Source organism: Lepidochelys kempii, chromosome 7 (genome assembly GCF_965140285.1).
Source record: "Lepidochelys kempii isolate rLepKem1 chromosome 7, rLepKem1.hap1, whole genome shotgun sequence".
Classification (NCBI taxonomy): Eukaryota; Metazoa; Chordata; order Testudines; family Cheloniidae; genus Lepidochelys; species Lepidochelys kempii.
Genome location: NC_136386.1, coordinates 88890623 through 88905088, shown reverse-complemented (window position 1 = coordinate 88905088; position 14466 = coordinate 88890623). Strand labels below are relative to the sequence as shown.

General features: G+C 40.9%; 1 long non-coding RNA gene across 1 annotated transcript in view; it reads left to right on the top strand.

Moving 5' to 3' along the window:
- The first annotated feature begins 7065 nt into the window (after positions 1 to 7065).
- Positions 7066 to 14466, top strand: part of LOC144930750 (uncharacterized) — a 47339-nt gene continuing 39938 nt past the window's right edge. The window contains exon 1 of the long non-coding RNA XR_013636079.1: positions 7066 to 7107. This is a non-coding gene — a long non-coding RNA (uncharacterized LOC144930750). The remainder of the gene's footprint in view (positions 7108 to 14466) is intronic.

The window sequence follows — 14466 nt, the reverse complement described above, 5'->3', positions numbered from 1 at the left end:
TTCAGTGATATGGTGTAAAAACAGAAAAGTGTCAGTATTGTTTTCTTTTCTCACCTTCAAAACAAATAAGGTTCTGGCAAAACAGTTCTTGACATTTGTATGTGAACACAGTGGTAGCCAACATTGTAAAAGCCCTTGTGTGGACAGGGCTTGAATTAAAGTCCATTCCCCCCACCCTCCATAACCAAGTGTATACACTATGTAAAAGTGACACCCACAGATATTCTTAATTAATAGAAAAACAAAAAATTCTTAAAAGGGATGCATTTAATATAAACACAAAAGAGGAGTAGAACTATGGGTGTATCTGAAGAACAACACTCTAAAAAAACAACAAAAGAGAAAGCATTGATTAGTTAACCTTGCATATCCTGTTCTGAGATCAAAGTAGCTAATCTGCAGGGATCAAAGGGGGAAAATATACTATGCAACACCCTTAAAATATATATATTATGCCTATGATGTGATACAGCACAAAATTGGTACCACGCCACGTAACATCTGCTGGGAAAGAAAGAAAACCGTCATGAAGACTACTTCACTGGGCAGGTTCATGCACTACATGCCTTTTTTTTTCAAAAGGACTCAGACAACCCTAACAATTAAAGTTGGGGATTTCTTTGCAGAATACCAACTGGTTCTGTATAAAAGCAGGTCAAGGGCTACACATAAGATTGATGCTTCAATACCAGAGTTACAGCCTACAATGACTTTCAGAACTTTCTGTATGATTTATAGTAGGAACAGTAATGGACTTAGTCTAGCAAGTGAGTTCTGCAAGTCAGCAGCAAGACCTGAAAACCATCTCAGAACAGTCAGCATTCACAGGTGCTGATCCTGCAGTGTTTAGGCAGCATGCTACTCCCACATGGAGCCCTGCTGACTTCAGCAGGCTGCCTGGGTGCTCTGTGTTGTAGGATCAAACCTGAGATTGTTAGTCCCTGCCCCCAAAGAGCTGTCTTTTCATGATATGTGTTTACAGTGCCTAGCACAAAGGGGCCCTGATTCCTGAGTGGGTTCTCTAGAGGCTTCTAGGTTACTAAAAATAATAAAAGCATCATACTGTATTTATTTTAAACACTAACATGATATAAAGGGTTATGATGACCTGTAAACTTACAAGACAGAGACACATTGTGTACAACCCATTTTCTTAGTATAATGAAGTGCACCTGTCTTGTATTTGTAGCCTCACAAAGTATATAGATATACAATATTAGATTGTATGTCAGATATCAGTTAAAGCAATACTATCATTTGCTCAAATCCTCAGAATTCACCATGGTATAGGCCAGGGGTTCCCAAACTGTAGCATGCATACCTGGGGGACGCACGAGACATCTTTGGGGTGGGTACGTGGGAGAAATTGTGGGTTTTTTTATTTATTTTATTTTATTTTATTTGTATTGAATTTTCATAATAAGTGACTCAGACCTTTAAAACTCTGTGGGAATTTGTTATATAAAATACAGTAGTTAATTTACTTCAAGATGTATCAGTGAGAATCCGTAGATACACTGATGTACAGAGCCCTCGCCTCCAATCACTGTATAACACAAGTTCAGGTGCCCAGCAAATGTCCAGTCTAGCTGAGCTCAGACCTTAGTCAGGTTTGCTTTCCAGTTGTATACATCACACCATAACTATATCTGTACATAATAGTGAAATTTGGATAGATGGCTAATGACAGGTAGTGTTAAGAACACCACACAGAATATCAGTGATGAGAAAGGTAGGGTATGCAAGCAGCTGGTAGATCTGGAAGGGGGTACACAGTAAGAAAAGTTGGGAACCTCTGATATAGGCCTTTGGGATTAGGTAACTGCACAGGTGTGGTCTCACAGCAGAAAAAAAAAAAGTTATTTCCTTGCCATGTTATAAGGTTTACAGGTTTATTTTTTAATCTGTAGCTGGATCTAAGACCTTTCATAAATTAAAGAACAGTTTAGCAGTGTATTCCATACACATAATACTTTTTTATTTATGGTTTTTATTACAATAGGTGTGTGCATAGAGGTTCACTGTTTAATGTGATAACTATAATAATGTTTACTAAAGGGTAGCTTGTTTAAATGGTCAAGTTATACAAACCCAGTTAATCTGGTCCTCATCAGTCAATTTAGAGCTGCCATGAATGGTTTTATGAACTCTAGTTGATTGGTGAAGAACAGATCAAGTTAGCACTAATTGTGTCATAACTTAATTTGATTATTTAAACAAGTAACCAATTCCAAATATAGTTAATGGTATAGATGCAATCCCACATGATATGGCTGAACTTGTTCTTTTTCCTAACTTGGCTATGTGAAATGTGTTCTCAGATGCCAGCTTTAGAAAACTGGTAAAACTAATCGCGTTATAAATGTATTGCTGGAAAAGAATTAATATATATTTTGAAAAGCTTTTATCATCTTTGGTTTGTACAGGGATTTTTATAGGCAAGTATAAGTATATACACATGTAAAATACACAGGTAGGCATGCAGGTTTTAGGTGTGGTTTGGATATTCATAAGTAAGACCTATGGGCACTTTTTGTATGAATGTTGACGCAAGACTAATAGAGACAAATACAGAGATTTGGGGGGACAGTATTGTTATTCAGGGTTACTCCACAAGTAGCTGTGGCATTTTGATATACAAGTAGGTACAGGTGTATTTGGATGAAGAGTTGTTATAAGATAGGTATGTGTGCAGATATTATTGATTCTGTATCTGAGCTTCAACCAAAGTAGAGAGATCCAGTACAAAGCCCTCTGCAGCATTTAAGAGCAATTGTGGGACTGTATGTCAGATCAGAGGAAGCTTTGCTCTGGAAATCTATGGAAGCCCAGAAGAGGCTCACAGAGGTTGCAGGTGGCCCAAAAGAGAGACACTGGAATCTTGTGGTCCAACCCCCTCCTCCCCCCCCCCACACATACACTCACACTCACTCACTCACGCTATGGAGTCTGGAATGACAGTAGCCCTGTCTCAGCGAATGGGCTAAGTAAGAGCTGCAGAGGATCTGCATTATAGTCCTGTAGCCTGCCCATACACTGGGTTTTAAGTCCAGCTCATCAAAGGTATTAAGGTTCCTAACTTCCACTGAAATTGGCCACCTAAATACCTTTGAAGATCTGGTTCTTAGTGCCCTGAACAAAGCCCACCTACATGCAGGAAGGATCAATAACACCCTATGGCAAAGTGACAGGCAAACATCTTCTAGCTATAGTACAGCATGATTCTAGCTTGATGGGATGATTTTATTTAAATTTCTAGTGATGTGCTGCCATTGTTTTAATAAAGGCTCACACCAAATTTTTTGCCTTAGCTTGTGCTAAACCAAGGCTACCTAGAATAAGTCCAGTTCCAGAACTATGTGTTCTGCAGGTTGAAGAAGTGAGAGACTGCAGTTTCTACTAATTTATATTCCCATTTAAACAAAAAATGCTTTTTGCCAGTGACGATACTGACCTTGTGTAATTTGATCCTGGTTGGGTGTGTCTTGGGGGACGCTTCTCTGAGCCTTTTTTTTTTTCCAAATAATGTGGCACTCTGTGCAATCAAAGGCAAATGTTTACTCTTCAGAAGCATATTTATGATCCCAAGGGATGATTTAGCAGTATCCAGAAAGGGCGTGAACTCCAGCAAAGGCAGGGAATTCCGCCCCAACTTTCCTTCATTTCAGCCCTTCGGCACATCAGTCTCTTGTGCATTACAAGTAGTTTTCTTGCTAAGCCTGTTATTTCTCAAAATGGTCTTGGGGTGTCTTTTTTTGGGCTGTGACATGATCCATATCTTGTTTTTTTAGCTGGCTCTAGCATTCATGCAAAGATCTGAGAGCTTGTAAAATTCATTCAAATTGTATTTGTTTTCCAGTTTAGCTATAACATTTCTCTGTATATTACTTTGATATTTTAATGGGATATTGAAATGATTAGTGTGCAAAGTTTTATTGCTGGCATTTTCAAAGCAGCTCTCCAGATTCCTCATTAAATTTGACCTTGTACAGATAGATGCGATAGATGGGAGTTAGAATTAGGCCTGCTCTTGAATTGCAGCTACCAACTAACCTTTTTATGTGGTGGGGGGAGCAGCAGAGGAGAGAAGGTTGAGGATGTGGATCACTGTATAAGGTGATCATGGTTTGGGATCCAATTAGATCTAAATCCTGGAAAACAGCCTTCTAGGTTTTGGAGGTGCAAACGCAGCCTACTTTGCCAAGAGTTCAATACACGTACCCTTCTCCTTATTCCCCAGGTCCCCCACAAACAGTTTCTGTATTCTGCGAATACAGGTCTCACCTTCCTCCCCGGCCCCTTTTTTGTTAAGGAGGGGGAGCACAACTGCTGACTCCTCTCCCCACTGCTTTTTCAGTGGGCTGCCACCTCAGGCTTCATCCTCAACAGGGGCCTTTTCAGGAACACTGACCTTCTCCCCACTTCATGCTCACACAGAGAGAAGGGGGAGCCACTAGTTTTGCCTTCCCCCACTAGTGCTGAACATAATATGTGGTAGGCAGCTCTAAATTTACAAATGAGGACTAAGTTAACTGGGTTTGTTTAATCAACCCTCTAATAAACATTATTTTTATAAAAAGAAAAGGAGTACTTGTGGCACCTTAGAGACTAACAAATTTATTTGAGCATAAGTTTTCGTGAGCTACAGCTCACTTCATCGGATGCATGCAAAGTAGGCTGCACTTGCACCTCCAAAATCTAGAAGGCTGTTTTCCAGGATTTAGATCTAATTGGATCCCAAACCAGGATCACCTTATGCAGTGATCCACGTCCTCAACCTTCCGATGCATCCAGTGAAGTGAGCTGTAGCTCACAAAAGCTTATGCTCAAATAAATTGGTTAGTCTCTAAGGTGCCACAAGTACTCCTTTTCTTTTTGCGGATACAGACTAATATGGCTGCTACTCTGAAACCTGTCATTATTTTTATAGTTATCGCATTAAACGGTGAATAGTGGGTCCCTCTGTGCACACACCTAATGTAATAAAATCCCTAAGTATTGTGTATATGGAACACAAACTCAGATACTACATATCACTGTAGTATGCGAGTTCCATAATAAATGTGTACTTCATGTGCATGTAAAGCCGGAGTTTGGCCTAAGAGCAGACAAGCTCCAGCTTGCACAGCTTCCTTGTGTTTCTTATTTAAATCTGTAACTGGGTGTTTTGCCCATGTTTGTTTCTGGTAAGCCTAAATTACAACTGTGACGGGTTGGATCACAGAAACCCGCTTGGGGCTGCCAACTGATATGCCAAGACTACTACTGCCCCTGCTTTCCTGCCCTGGCAGCTTGGGACTTCAGTGCCCTGCCTGGTTTGAGCCAGACCCACTAGCCTGCTGCAAACCCAGACCCAGGTCTGAACCACATCCCCTAACAGCTCTATAGGCTTAATTGATAACAGCTTAAGAAGTGTTCCTTTCTTTAACACTCAGATGCTCAACTCCCAATGGGGTCCAAACCCCAAATAAATCTGTTTTACCCTGTATAAAGCTTATGCAGGGTAAACTCATAAATTGTTCGCCCTCTGTAACACTGATGAGAGATATGCACGGCTGTTTGCCCCCCTCCCCAGGTATTAATACATACTCTGGGTTAATTAATAAGTAAAAAGTGATTATATTAAATACAGAAAGTAGGATTTAAGTAGTTCCAAATAGTAACAGATAGAAGAAAGTGACTTACCACGCAAAATAAAATAGAACACGCAAGTCTATGCCTAATACAGTAAGAAAACTGAATACAGATAAAACCTCACCCTTAGAGATGTTTCAATAAATTTCTTTCACAGACTGGACACCTTCCTAGTCTGGGCACAATCCTTTCCTCTGGTACAGCCCTTTTTCCAGCTCAGGTGGTAGCAAGGGGATTTCTCATGATTGCCCCCTCTTCTGCTCCACTCACTTATATAGCTTTTGCATAAGGCAGGAGAATCCTTTGTCCCTCTCTGGGTTCCCAACCCTCCTTCTAAAAATGGGGAAGCACCAGGATAAATAAAGATGGATTCCAGTTCAGGTGACATGATGACATGTCACTATAAGACTTCATTACCCACTTGCCAGCATACATGTAAACAGGAAGACTTACAAGTAAAACAGAGCCATCTACAGACAGTTGTCCCAGTTAATTGGAGCCATCAAGATTCCAAACCACTATTAATGGCCCATACTTTGCATAACTACAATAGGACCTCAGAGTTATATTTTGTATTTCTAGTTTCAGCTACAAGAGTTATATATTTATACAAATAGGATGACCACATTCAGTAGATTATAAGCTTTGTAATAAGAAAAGGAGTACTTGTGGCACCTTAGAGACTAACCAATTTATTTGAGCATGAGCTTTCGTGAGCTACAGCTCACTTCATCGGATGCATGCCGTGGAAACTGTAGCAGACTTTATATATACACAGAGAATATGAAAAAATACCTCCTCCCACCCCACTGTCCAGCTGGTAATAGCTTATCTAAAGTGATCATCAGGTGGGCCATTTCCAGCACAAATCCAGGTTTTCTCACCCTCCACCCCCCCACACACAGATTCACTCTCCTGCTGGTGATAGCCCATCCAAAGTGACAACTCTTTACACAATGTGCATGATAATAAAGTTGGGCCATTTCCTGCACAAATCCAGGTTCTCTCACCCCCTCACCCCCCTCCCAAAAACCACACACACAAACTCACTATCCTGCTGGTAATAGCTCATCCAAAGTGACCATTCTCCCTACAATGTGCATAATTAAGGTGGGCCATTTCCAGCACAAATCCAGGTTTTCTCACATCCCCCCCCACCCCCATACACACACAAACTCACTCTTGTAATGATACTTTAATGTAATGATACTTTACAAGAGACCTTTTGAATGAAGCATATTCCAGTTACATTATATTCACTCATTAGCATATTTTCATAAAATCATAGAGAGTGCAACATCACAACAACTCTCTCTCTTAAATACTATTGCTTTTCCTATGACTACGCCCAGTCACTGCTCTTTAAGATGAAGCTCCCTGACCTCTGATATCTCATGCTCAACAGAACTACAAATCCCAGAAACCACAGTGTGCTTGCTACCTATGAGGCCTTCATACCAGAAGCCAGCAATGGTGAGTGGGGCTCCTGGGGGAAGAAAGATGCAGGGAAAGGAGGTAGAAATGGTTTATACAAGACTGATGAAATGTTTCTCAATATGCTTCCTTTCCTTAAAGCATAGTATGAACTTTGAGCCTGAATTTCAGTTATACTGAAACTTATATTATTGATGTTTTTATTTCTCTACTAATTTTTTTAATATGACTCGAAAGCTCATTTTTCAGTCTATGTTGTACAGATCTTCAAAAGTTGTGAAAAATCGTGTGTGTACTCTGGCAATGTTAATATAAGCAAAAACCAGTGGTCAGTAAAAATAAAACCAGTTATAATGTGGTAAACAGAAGATTGGGTTAGCAGCAAATTAATGACCACTAAGTATCTGATCATTGGATCAAAATTGCATTGGGTTTTATATAAACAAATGTACTGATTGTTAGTCCTAAACAGCTCCAAAGATATTTTAGAAAGCATATTTCTTCAACACATGAAGAAAGTTAAAGTTACAGCACTGTGCTGTAAAAATATCAGTTTAGAATTCATCTGTTTATCATTTACTCTTTGGATGGTGCAGTCTTTGGGAATAGTGTTTATGGTAGGTGGTCCCTTCAAAGCTTTTCATTTCTTTGGAACATTTTGATTTGCCGTGGAAGGCTCTTGCAAACTTTTCCTTTAACTGTATCCAAACACTGCTATGAACTAGTGCAAGAATGGCTACTGTTATCATACTTCCTGTTTTAATATAGGACGACACTTTGAATTTCAAGACCATAGGGCTTGTTTTTCCCTCATTCCCCAAGGAATGGTGTTTTTTTAAAGCCTTTATTGAACTCTCAGTCCCATAACAGCTCAGATGTTCTAATTTACTAGGTTACTCAATTCAGAAAAAAGAATGTCTGTTTCTGCATTCTGCAAGCTGTCTGAAGCCCTGAAAATCCCATGGGTCCATGCTAAAAAGAATAAAATCCTCCTGTCAAGTAGATTTGTGGCCAGCTTTTGTAATTGTCTGTGAATCTCTTACGTAGATGGGCAGCCAATTCCTTTTCTGTCTGCTATCTGGTTCTGCATGTGATGTTTCTGACTGTGAAAAAAACTCCCAATTCCACACTCCCCCTTCATGTGGTCACTGTTCAATAAGGACTTGATCCAATGCCACTGAAGTCAATGGGAATGTTTCATTCCATGAAACATTGAAAAGATACCAGTGCAACTGCCCTGCAGGGAGAGTTTTCAGTTTAATAGCTCCTCTCCTGGCTGACAATTCTATTTCAGGGTTTTCACCAGGATTTTGTTTTATATGTTGCATTAGCCCTTTAATATTGCCCCTGGTTGCTTGTTAGTGAGCTAGGTGGAAATTGCCCCACCTCAGGGAGAAAATAGGTTTGAGCACTGTTTCTCCAAAGTCATCTTCTAGGGCGCAGGAGAGGAAGAAGGGAAATGAGGTGAGTAGCCACGGGCACCTTACACATCAGCCACTTTAACAACTGAGGCACCATCCGATTGTTAGGAAAAGTCGACCTCTTAAAATGATAGTCAGTCATTCATCCATTACTAAGGACTTCATATAAGGCACTAATATAAAAGTTCATATTCTTCTGAATTTACTTTGCTTCATCAGGGGACAGCCTGGCTCCAGCTATTTCCTTGTTCACAGTACCAAATTATTAATTATTATTATTATTTAACATTTGCATTGTGGTAGTGTCTGGAAGCTGACACGGTCAGGGTTCCACTGTATTGGATGCTGAACAATGTATCATTTGAATATAGGTTTATGGAATTTACTGCACACTTATTCTTTGTATAATACAAATAATTTTAACTGTGCACCAAAAAAGTCTTTTTGACACTTCCTGCAGTAGAAGATTTTGTGCTTCAAACAATCTTGAGAAAAATCATTATCTAAGAATGGAACTTTACAAACTATACATCATAAGAATATGCAAATACAAACAAAATAAAAAAGCCTAAAATCTTTTAATTGAAACCTAGAGAAACCATTTAATCCCCTTCAACAGACCACATTCCAGGGAGAAAGCCTTTCTCCAAAATTCTTCGCTCTTTACTACTTAAGAAAAAGTGACAGTTAGAAAAGTATAGGCATGCTCTTCTTTAAATAGCCCAGCCTGGTTATCAGACACTTAGCATGAACATGCCTGCGTAGTGTGATACTAAGGCAGTCTCTGCAAAAAGAACAGGAGGACTTGTGGCACCTTACAGACTAACAAATTTATTTGAGCATAAGCTTTTGTGAGCTACAGCTCTCTTCATCAGATGCATTCAGTGGAAAATACAGTAGGGAGATTCATATACACAAGAGAACATGAAACAATGGGTGTTACCATATACACTGTAACGAGAGCGATCAGGTAAGGTGAGCTATTACCAGCAGGGAGGCGGGGGACCTTTTGTAGTGATAAATCAAGGTGGGCCATTTCCAGCAGTTGACAAGAATGTCTGAGGAACAGTGGGGGGTGGGGGAGGGGAGGAACAAACATGGGGAAATAGTTTTACTTTGTGTAAATGACCCATCCACTCCCAGTCTTCATTGAAGCCTACGTTAATTGTATCCAGTTTGCAAATTAATTCCAATTGAGCAGTCTCTTGTTGGAGTCTGTTTTTGAAGTTTTTTTGTTGAAGAATTGCAACTTTTAGGTCTGTAATCGAGTGACCAAAGAGATTGAAGTGTTCTCCGACTGGTTTTTGAATGTTATAATTCCTTGACGTCTAATTTGTGTCCATTGATTCTTTTACATAGAGACTGTCCAGTTTGACCAATGTACATGGCAGAGGGGCATTACTGGCACATGATGGCATATATCACATTGGTAGATGTAGCGGTGAACGAGCCTCTGATAGTATGGCTGATGTGATTAGGCCTTATGATGGTGTCCCCTGAACAGATATGTGGACACAGTTGGCAACGGGCTTTGTTGCAAGGATAGCTTCCTGGGTTAGTGGTTCTGTTGTATGGTGTGTGGTTGCTGGTGAGTATTTGCTTCAGGTTGTGGGGCTGTCTGTAAGCAAGGACTGGCCAGTCTCCCAAGATCTGTGAGAGTGATGGGTCGTCCTTCAGGATAGGTTGTAGATCCTTGACGATGCGTTGGAGGGGTTTTAGTTGGGGGCTGAAGGTGATGGCTAGTGGCGTTCTGTTATTTTCTTTGTTGGGCCTATCCTGTAGTAGGTGACTTCTGGGTACTCTTCTGGCTCCGTCAATCTGTTTCTTCACTTCCACAGGTGGGTATTGTAGTTGTAAGAATACTTGATAGAGATTTTGTAGGTGTTTGTCTCTGTCTGAGGGGTTGGAGCAAAAGTGGTTATATCGTAGAGCTTGGCTGTAGACAATGGATCGTGTGGTGTGGTCAGGGTGAAAGCTGGAGGTATGTAGGTAGGAATAGCGGTCAGTAGGTTTCCGGTATAGGGTGGTGTTTATGTGACCATCGTTTATTAGCATTGTAGTGTCCAGGAAGTGGATCTCTTGTGTGGACTGGACCAGGCTGAGGTTGATGATGGGATGGAAATTGTTGAAAACATGGTGGAATTCCTCAAGGGCTTCTTTTCCATGGGTCCAGATGATGAAGATGTCATCAGTGTAGCGCAAGTAGAGTAGGGGCATTAGGGGATGAGAGCTGAGGAAGCGTTGTTCTAAATCAGCCATAAAAATGTTGGCATACTGTGGGGACATGCGGGTACCCATAGCAGTGCTGCTGATTTGAAGGTATACACTGTCCCCAAATCTGAAATAGTTATGGGTGAGGACAAAGTCACAAAGTCCCACCACCAGGTTTGCCGTGACATTATCGGGGATACTGTTCCTGATGGCGTGTAGTCCATCTTTGTGTGGAATGTTGGTGTAGAGGGCTTCTACATCCATAGTGGCTCGGATGGTGTTTTCAGGAAGATCACCAATGGATTGTAGTTTCCTCAGGAAGTCAGTGGTGTCTCGAAGGTAGCTGGGAGTGCTGGTAGTGTAGGGCCTGAGGAGGGAGTCTACATAGCCAGACAATCCTGCTGTCAGGGTGCCAATGCCTGAGATAATGGGGCATCCAGGATTTCCAGGTTTATGGATCTTGGGTAGCAGATAGAATACCCCTGGTCGGGGTCCCAGGGGTGTGTGTGTGTGCGGATTTGTTCTTGTGCTTTTTCAGGGAGTTTCTTGAGCAAATGCTGTAGTTTCTTTTGGTAACCCTCAGTGGGATCAGAGGGTAATGGCTTGTAGAAAGAGGTGTTGAAGAGCTGCCTAGCAGCCTCTTGTTCATATTCTGACCTATTCATGATGACGACAGCACCTCCTTTGTCAGCCTTTTTGATTATGATGTCAGAGTTGTTTCTGAGACTGTGGATGGCATTGTGTTCTGCACGGCTGAGGTTATGGGGCAAGTGATGCTGCTTTTTCACAATTTCAGCCCGTGCACGTCGGTGGAAGCACCAGTCTGTTGTTTCGACCTTCAGGAGGAGTCCACCCAGAATCCTCTGTTTGTAGTCTTGGTAGCAAGGTCTCTGTGGGTTAGTATGTTGTTCAGAGGTGTGTTGGAAATATTCCTTGAGTTGGAGACGTCGAAAATAGGATTCTAGGTCACCACAGAACTGTATCATGTTCGTGGGAGTGGAGGGGCAGAAGGAGAGGCCCTGAGATAGCCCAACAGAAGAATCTGTCCTAAGAGTATAGCTGGATAGATTAACAATATTGGTGGGTGGGTTAAGGGAACCACTGTTGTGGCCCCTTGTGGCATGTAGTAGTTTAGATAGTTTAGTCTCTGTAAACCATAGAAGATCAACAGATATATAAATACAGAGCAGTAGCAAACTGAAGTATTTGGCACTTTTTAACTTGGCATTCCATCCAAATTTTTAATAGGAAATATTACAGTATATTTTCTAATTGAATCTAAGCCTGCCTTTAAACAGTGAATTTACATTCAAACTGTATGAAAATAAAAGCTGCAATGTTTTTATTTACCTTTATTTGACTTGTCTTAGAGGCCCTGATTTTGCAAGTCACTGCATTATTTCAATGAGACCTCCTGCAGCCCCAGTAAACTGGGAAGATGAGGTCTAAAATCATAAGGCCTACTCCAATAACCCTTTCGCACACTTGTAAGTCACATTAATTGATTTAAATGGGATATCTCATTTGAGTGAGGGCTATCCATATGAGTAAAGATAGCAGAGTTGAATCTATAGGGCTGTGAGCCCAACACCATTTCCACTGAACTAGTGGCTAAACTCCCAATGATTACAGGTGGAATAGGATAAGGACACAAGTAACTGCAAAGGCAATACTCAAAGTGAAAGCCTAATGGCATGTCATGAAGTATATAGTTTCTCAGGCTGTCATCTCAGAAGTATATCCATTAGGCACATTTTTCTATAAAGGCATTAGCTCACACACTCTCCCTTTAAATGAAAGGCAGTTAGTTATCTGGCACATGAAATTTACCTAGCATATGAATAGGCTGATTTTTTCCTAGGGTTTCTTTAAACAAATATCCCTAAGTTACTGCCCCACACAGAAGTTTAATTTATCATCCATCACAGAGATCACAATTATGTAGCCTACAGTGTTTTTCAGTTCAGCAATTGCTATAAAGGCAACTGAATCACATGCTTGCATCCTCTCCCTCATACTGTCCATGGAATGAAATGTCCCAGCTGGACTGTTCAAACTTATTCAGAGTTTTCGTGTGCTACATAAACCCTCATAAATCTCCATGCTCCTGTGTTGTGACCTTCTGACATGACCAACAGACAGGAAGATGCAGGAGTGTGAAAGAGAGTGCCCCTTAGCAGGTGATTGATAACTATGAAGCTATAATTTAAAGAAGTGAAAATGACATGTCAAAATGTAGCACTTATATTATATACACTTTTCTTCTTAGTACACCACAATGGTGCACATACAGGGCTGGATACACCACATTAAGTTCCCTTTAGGCTGATCTGGCAATGTAATGGGACCTTGAAGTGGATATAAATGTAAAAAGAAAAGTGTGGGTAATATTGAAGTATTGTTATCCAATTACAAAGGCAAAGTTGGAATGGTTTTAATGCTGTACATTGTCAATATGATGCTTTTTTGACATGGTATTTGAAATGCAATTTATACCCACTTGAAGGCCACTTCACCTGTCAGAGTGATAGAATGGCCTTAGTATAAATGAGGATCAGCTCCATAGGCACCAACTTCCTCAGCTTGATCCCTGCTCCCACTTCACCCTTCCCCCAAACCCCCACCCCAGCCTTGCCTCTTCTCCCCCAGCTTTGCCCCACCTCTTCCCACCCCCGCTCCTCCTCCTCCTCCCAGTGCCTTCTGCAGGCTGCTGAACAGCTGATCACGGTGGGTGGGAGGTGCTGGGAGGGAAGGGGAGGAGCTGATCAGCAGGGCCACTGACGGGAGGTGATGGGGCTGGAAGGAGAGGCACTGATCTGCAGGGCTACCATTGGGTGCTGAGCACACCCCATTTTTTGCCCCGTGGGTGCTCCAGCTCCGGGGTACCCACAGCGTCGGCACCTATGACCTCCAGTTTTTATAAAGCTGAAGACTGTGGTACAGAGATAAGTAATCATATGCCTTTTACATGGTGTATTACTTTTATCCATTTAGAAACCTGCCTTCCCAACAACTCTCTGTGCCCTCTTATCTTTTATCTGTTCCCCTTTCCCATCTTCTTATTGTAAGTTCCTTTTAAGAATTTTGGGGATAATACTAATCCCCTTGGAATGAGGAATGAAAGTATTTTTTGAGCCACAGATACATCTGTAAAAAACTTTCTTATTTATGAAATAAAATTAAATAATTGGCCAAATTGTTCTCATTTACCTCTATGCAACCTCACTGGAGGGGTGGGTTAGATATTTTTTTTTAATATCATGTACCAAATACTGATACTAATATTTTTTTAAATTATGTTATGTTATAAATTATGTTATGTTTTTTTAAATTATGTTACTAGAAAAATTGGCTAGTCTAACCTCAGGTTGTCACAGAACTCCTAATTTTTTCATATTATGCTTTGGCTTTATTCCACTGGAATTGTATTAGACCAGAAAATGTTCTGATATCTTCTAAAAGCAATATTGAAGAGGGAAAGACAGTCTGTACATTCTGCTGTAAACCACAGTATTCAGGTGAAATTCAGTATGTGGGTTCAGCTCCTGGGGGTGAAATCCTGGACAGATTGAAAATCAAAGGTAATTTTGGCACTGACTTCAGTGTGTCCAGGATTTCACCTGGGAGTTTTGCTACTAGGTCAGAAGGAGTAGGATGAAGTCCATAGTGCTATGGATTCCATACTTCAGCTCTTACAGGAACAATGATTACTTGGCTACCAATGTAAAGCTGAGTCATTCTTAGGGACTAGATCAGTGCTGGTCAC